This window comes from Myripristis murdjan, chromosome 10 (genome assembly GCF_902150065.1).
Source record: "Myripristis murdjan chromosome 10, fMyrMur1.1, whole genome shotgun sequence".
NCBI lineage: Eukaryota > Metazoa > Chordata > Actinopteri > Holocentriformes > Holocentridae > Myripristis > Myripristis murdjan.
The window spans coordinates 30,689,893-30,696,069 of record NC_043989.1 but is presented as its reverse complement, the minus strand read 5'-3'; the positions used below and the strand labels follow the sequence as shown (position 1 = coordinate 30,696,069).

At 42.0% G+C, this 6,177-nt stretch overlaps 3 non-coding genes across 3 annotated transcripts in view; all 3 read left to right on the top strand.

Moving 5' to 3' along the window:
- trnar-ccu (transfer RNA arginine (anticodon CCU)) overlaps positions 1-65 on the top strand; it is a 73-nt gene extending 8 nt beyond the window's left edge. The window contains exon 1 of the tRNA in view: positions 1-65. This exon is cut by the window's left edge and continues 8 nt beyond it. This is a non-coding gene — a tRNA (tRNA-Arg).
- A 241-nt stretch (positions 66-306) lies between these two features.
- Positions 307-388, top strand: trnal-aag (transfer RNA leucine (anticodon AAG)). The gene has a single exon. It is a non-coding gene; the product is annotated as a tRNA-Leu (tRNA).
- A 2,428-nt stretch (positions 389-2,816) lies between these two features.
- Positions 2,817-2,898, top strand: trnal-aag (transfer RNA leucine (anticodon AAG)). Its single transcript has one exon. It is a non-coding gene; the product is annotated as a tRNA-Leu (tRNA).
- The last annotated feature ends 3,279 nt before the right edge of the window (positions 2,899-6,177 follow it).

Below are 6,177 nucleotides of genomic sequence, written 5' to 3'. Positions count from 1 at the left end.
GGCCTAATGGATAAGGCACTGGCCTCCTGAGCCAGGGGTTGTGGGTTCAAGTCCCATCTGGGGTGACTGACCGACAGCAGAGTGGCGCAGCGGAAGCGTGCTGGGCCCATAACCCAGAGGTCGATGGATCGAAACCATCCTCTGCTAGGTGTAAGCTTTTCCAAACACAAGGTTCCACAGTTAGTCCGTCATTCTTCTCTCATCGCCCTCACCTGTGCTGTTCTCCTTGAAAACGTCAATTTACTTGTTTGAGTCATTGTGATTGGATGTACCGGAGCTCGTACCGGTGCTAGCACCAGTGAACGTGGTAGTGTGGCCGAGCGGTCTAAGGCGCTGGATTAAGGTTCCAGTCTCTCAGGAGGCGTGGGTTCAAATCCCACCACTGCCATATGACCCATCATTGCCTTTGATCTTGCGTTCTCATTGCCTCTGAAAGAGCTCTGAAGAACATGGCAGCACAGAGGTGAGATCTGGACAAGTCCAGTGAGGGTTGGTGTTATGTTCTCCATTACCTGTGGGAAAGTCAAAGTTTCATGCAGAATAAAAGACACCTTCCCCATGACGCAAACAGGAAAAAGCACTGCATGTGTGTTTTGTGACTGATGGTAGGAAACACACTGTCCTTGAGGAATGGCGTGGATAACTTCCTCATGACCTGCGGGACAGTCCACGTTTCAAACAGAGTAGGACACATTCAGCATGACACTGACCGCAGGAAGCACTGCGGGAGTGTCTTGTGATGGAACGTAGCAAGTATGTTGTCATCCTTTAATGTTCCACTTGTACCTCCAAAAGTTTCACCATGAAACGGCACTTGTCCTGCTTTTTCAACCTTGTGTCACATGATGTGGTGGCAGGCCATGCCGCGGTGGCCTAATTGATAAGGCACTGGCCTCCTGAGCCAGGGATTGTGGGTTCAAGTCATCTGAAGTGCCTAAAGGCTGAATTATGCTTCTGCGTAGGAAGAGCGTACGGAGGTTGTGTGAAGCTTACGGGGGTTGTGCGACCGCCGCAGAGCCTTGCCGCGCGCCTCCCAAAAATTGTAACTACGCGGACCCTACGCAGCCCCACAAGAGCTGTGATTGGTCCGCCGAAGCACATTTCCGGCATTTCGTTGCAACCGGCATTACATTCTGTTGTTGTGCCGGCCGGCAGCGCCGTTTTTAAAACAACTGTTGTGTCTCGACTTGTCGGTTGTGTTTGAAAACTTTGGAGAGTGCTGGATCTCGCGGAAGAACGCTTGGCCGAGGAGGTGCGCAAATACCTGCACCTATAGGGGAGACTGGGGTAAGTTGAGCCAAAGGGTAAGTTGAGCCACCCCCTGTTGCTAGGAAACGGTAAAAAACATTGATCATTTGACCAAATATTTAGGAGGAAGGCATCATTTCATGGAGTCTGTGAAGGTAAGAACCACATGGGTAAAGTGGTTAGACATTTATTTCCAAAAAAGCATTTTTTACTCTTGAAAGTGAATTCAATCTATCATCACTTTCATGAGAATTGTGTTAAGACCAAAACAGATCATTTTAAATTTGTTTTATACATCAGTTGTGGTATCTATGAGCTACAACATGAGGTCATAAACCTAGCATAAAAGTGCACCATTTTAGCTGTGGGGACTAAAAAAGTCAAAATGGTAGCTCTGGGGTAAGATGAGCCATTTGGCCAGGGGTAAGTTGAGCCGGAGCCCCATACACTTAATAAGTGTATTTTGGCTGTAGCCTAAATGTCTTAAATATTAAATAAATATGAAATATTGAATGAATGAATGAATGAATGAATAAAAAAATAAAATAATTATTTAATTAATTAATTAAAAATAAATATAAAATAAATATTAATTACATATTAAGTGTATGGGGTAAGTGTATTTTGGTTCAGTGTTCAAATGTGTTACGTTCATATGTTCATAACTGACCTTACTGTCAGCAAGGACACCAAGAAACTAGTGTTCTAGTGTTTTCTTTCCAAAAACACAGCTGTTCTGGGAAAGAGATGTTCTCTTCCCAAGCACACTTTAAGGTATGTTAAAACAGCTGTTTATTGTACCTGTTGAATTGTGTTTAATAAATAAAAATACACATGAATGTGAAGAAGTGACTGTTATTTAGGGAGGGAGAAGGTGAGGGAGGGGTGGGATGGAGGTGGGGAGGAAGGTGGAGGGGGAGTAGGCATACGGCTCAACTTACCCCGCCCCTATGCTCAACTTACCCCATACACGGGGTAAGTTGTGCCACGAGACCACTTTTTTTGGACGTGCTATATTATGGAAACAGTTATGTTTACACTCATTCTGTTTGTTTGAAGAGATGCACAACATCCTGAAATATATGCAGATATATTAGTTAGCGACAAAACTATGATTGCCTTGATGTAGTGATCCTAAATATGAAAAATGGCTCATCTTACCCCAGTCTCCCCTACGACTCGTCCTCTCGCCAATTACAAAGACGTACAGAAGAGCAGCAACGTTGGTGGGAGGAGAATTGCTCAGTGTGTTTCGCAGAGGTATGTTGGACACACACGCGCTGCGTAGGAAATGCGTGCTTCGCACAACCCCCGTACACTCTTCTAACGCTGAAGCATAATTCAGCCTTAACAGCAGAGTGGCGCAGCGGAAGCGTGCTGGGCCCATAACCCAGAGGTCGATGGATCGAAACCATCCTCTGCTAGGTGTAAGCTTTTCCAAACACAAGGTTCTACAATCAGTCCTTCATTCTTCTCTCATCGCCGTCACCTGAGCTGTTCTCCAATTTACTTGAGTCATTGTGATTGGATGTACCGGAGCTCGTACCCAGACTGGCACCAGCCAACATGGTAGTGTGGCCGAGCGGTCTAAGGCGCTGGATTAAGGCTCCAGTCTCTCAGGAGGCGTGGGTTCAAATCCCACCACTGCCATATGACCCATCATTGCCTTTGATCTTGCATTCTCATTAACTCTGAAGAACATGAGTGAGTTGGCACGTACTCCGTGATTTCTTTATTAACTGTGGGAAAGTCAAAGTTTCATGAAGGATAAAAGACGCATCAGTGGCCCTAGGCCTTCCCTATCACAAAAAAACAATGAAAATTGCTGTTCGGTGCTTTTTGGCTTTTTTTTGGGGGGGGGGGGGGGTTGTGTACCACTTCTACGTGGCATCTACTGTTTGTATAACTTTGTATTTTCCCCTGAATATCCCCTGCCTTTCAAAAACAAATAAAAAAAAAAGCCAATGACACAATATGGAATTGATTGATTGTCTTAGTTTATCCCTGTAAAAGAAAGAAGTAAAGCCACACAAACACACACACATACAGACACACACAAAATCCTAAACTGTGTTTATAATTATCATAAAGATATATTTAAAATTATAACACTGTGATGGAGGAGTGACAGTGTTTCCACAGGGGGCGCCATTACTGCTTCTAATGAGGGAGGAAGAAGTGATCCTATCACCAGTTTCATGAGCATGCTTTACAAATATTACAGCAGCAACATATAACAATATTATAGAGATATTATTGTAATGGCACAGGAGATAAAACAAATAAACAAAATCAAAACAAACAAACAGAAAAAAAAAAACAAAAAAACAAAAACAAAACATAAATCCATGGTTGCTAAACTTTTCATGTTAGGAGTGACACGTTGAGGTACTGTGGCCCACCAATTATTCTGAAATGTGACAAAATTTTTCAAAGAAATACAAGCTTTCAGTGCACTTACATCCAAATGATAGGGTGATCCGACACTATCATTTACAGAATCAAAGACAAACTCATTTCTAGAAACTGCTTTGTCATAATATCAGTAAAAAAAAAAAAAAAAAAAAAAAAAAAAATCATTCAAGGATGCAAGGCAACGTGAGCTTTTGCAATAAAATTTGGATTTTGGATTCAGAAGAAATATAAACCCTTACAGGCAAGTTTTGATACCTTACTATTTCTTTCTTCCTTTTTTGAGTATATGATATTTATTTAATTTTGGACAGTGCATCAGCTATTCTGATGTAAAAAAAAAAAAAAAAAATGTCCATGTTGTCAGCGAGCTAAGAGGGCTGCTACCAGTCCACTCACCATAACTCTCACACGGCATTGCGGTCAGCGGAGCTTTAGCAGGGTCTGATGGATGTAAACATCGTGCCGTCTATTTCTATCCCCCATTACTGAGGAAAGACTGCATTTATGTAGCCTTCCTATGACCCAACTGCCTCCACGCTGGGACCCACCAGTGGATCGGGACCCAAATTCGACAAATCACTGCCATATATTATAACATCTCTTTAAAATCACTATTCAGTACAACAGACCTTCTGTACGGCCCCATATGAATTATAGGGATATTATAGTGACACCATAGCAGATAAAAATCCCATAAAGTGTGATAAGGTCAGTATAAACGCCATGAATCTCCCAGACCTAGGTTCTCTCTCTCCCTCGCCCCCCTGACTTCCCTCTCCCTCTCATGTTTGCAGTAGGTTGCATCAATCCCCTTTCATGCCATCCGAGTTCGTACCACTTATCCCCAGGAGATGCTCAAAAGGAATGAGCTATTTATATTGCTGATGTTCATCTTTGATCTGCCTTGTTCCAAACTTTGATCTGTCATCTCTCTTTGTTATGCCGACAAGTAACTTCCATGCACTTTTAGCTGTGAAATCTTCCTCTGTACCCGACGGAGTCTGCACCTTCTAACTCCTCTCGGAAGCCTTGAAGGCGAGCGTACATGAGAAGTCAGCCTGATTACCGGTCAAGTTTTTGGGCTGTCAAACGCGCAGGTTTGGATCAAAGCTGCTGTGTTTCACTCTCCCCAGTCAGTCTCTCTTGTAAATGGAGGCTTCAAACCAATTTAAATTTTCTGGGGAAAAAAAAATCAAAAAGGTAGCTGATTGCATTCTGCCAAATTTGAGTCTGTTAATACCTTCCATCAGTTTTCCCAGTAAGGTTTATTTTAAAGCAGTCTTTTGATCTTAGGTATCACCTTTTCCAAATGCTGAATGCATCGGAATGAAAACTGTCAGAGCTTAAATTTTCATCTTTTTTTTTGACAATTGTGTCCAATTAGACGCAATCTACAAATTTGATGTGATGCATTAAACTCCCAAGATGTTCAAGCTTGGGCATTCATTAAACCCAATGGCATTGATAACATTTACCACTCAAGCTTTCTGTATGTTGATAACCAAAAAAAATACAGTGTTAAATAGCAAAACTACCATCCATGGGCACTCAGTAGTTCTATGTGCATTTTAGTTTGGGAAAACAACACTTGTAAAGTGATGTTATATGTTCTTTGAGTGGATTAAAGTGGTTATTTTTAGCTGGGGGGAAGTCCAGCTCAATGGCAGGAGGCTAACAGTGAGCATCTGGAGAAAAAAAAAAAAAAAAAAAAGTGAATTTCCTTCAGGATGAATAAAGTATCTATCTATCTATCTATCTATCTATCTATCTATCTATCTATCTATCTATCTATCTATCTATCATCCAGCCAGTATCCAGCACTCAGTAACAATGAGAGGAAGATAGAAACAGTACTGTCCTACACAACAGCTGGAGGGAGTGAAATAATATTCCTGAACTATTCCTTTAATGTTTCAGACTTAATATGTGAGGCAGGTTGGTGCTGATAAAGATTTTAGGAAATCTACCATCATAAATAAAGATGACAGAATATTATAGTATTACTGCTACACCACAGAAATGATCAGTGATCAGAGAGGCTGTTTACAGACATTTTGCTCAGGAGTTTTGAGATAGCAGGGAAGATGAAGGGACTGGATGCCAAGTTTCATGTCTTAACTTTTAAGGTGTTAAGGAGAGGGAGGGGAAGATGAAAAGGTTTGGCTAACTTTTGTTAGGTTTTTGTTGTCAGTTTAACAGATTTGTTCAGTGGCTAAAACCTGTCATCACTAGCCCACAGAGGTAGGTAGGTAGAATCATGCTCATAACTTCTCTCTCTCCCCCTCTCTCTCTCTCTCTCTCTCTCTCTCTCACACACACACACACACACACACGCACACACACAATCTAGGCCTATGCGGGCCTGACTGTGGGATACAAAGATAAGGCTTTCACTTAATAAAACATTGCTTGAGCCCAAAAGCTAAAAATTCCTGGAGGCCTTTGAGAGTTTTTTCCCTGCACAAAGTGCCGAAGAGTAGTGATTGCTCATTGGATGTTTCCAAACTTTAGAAA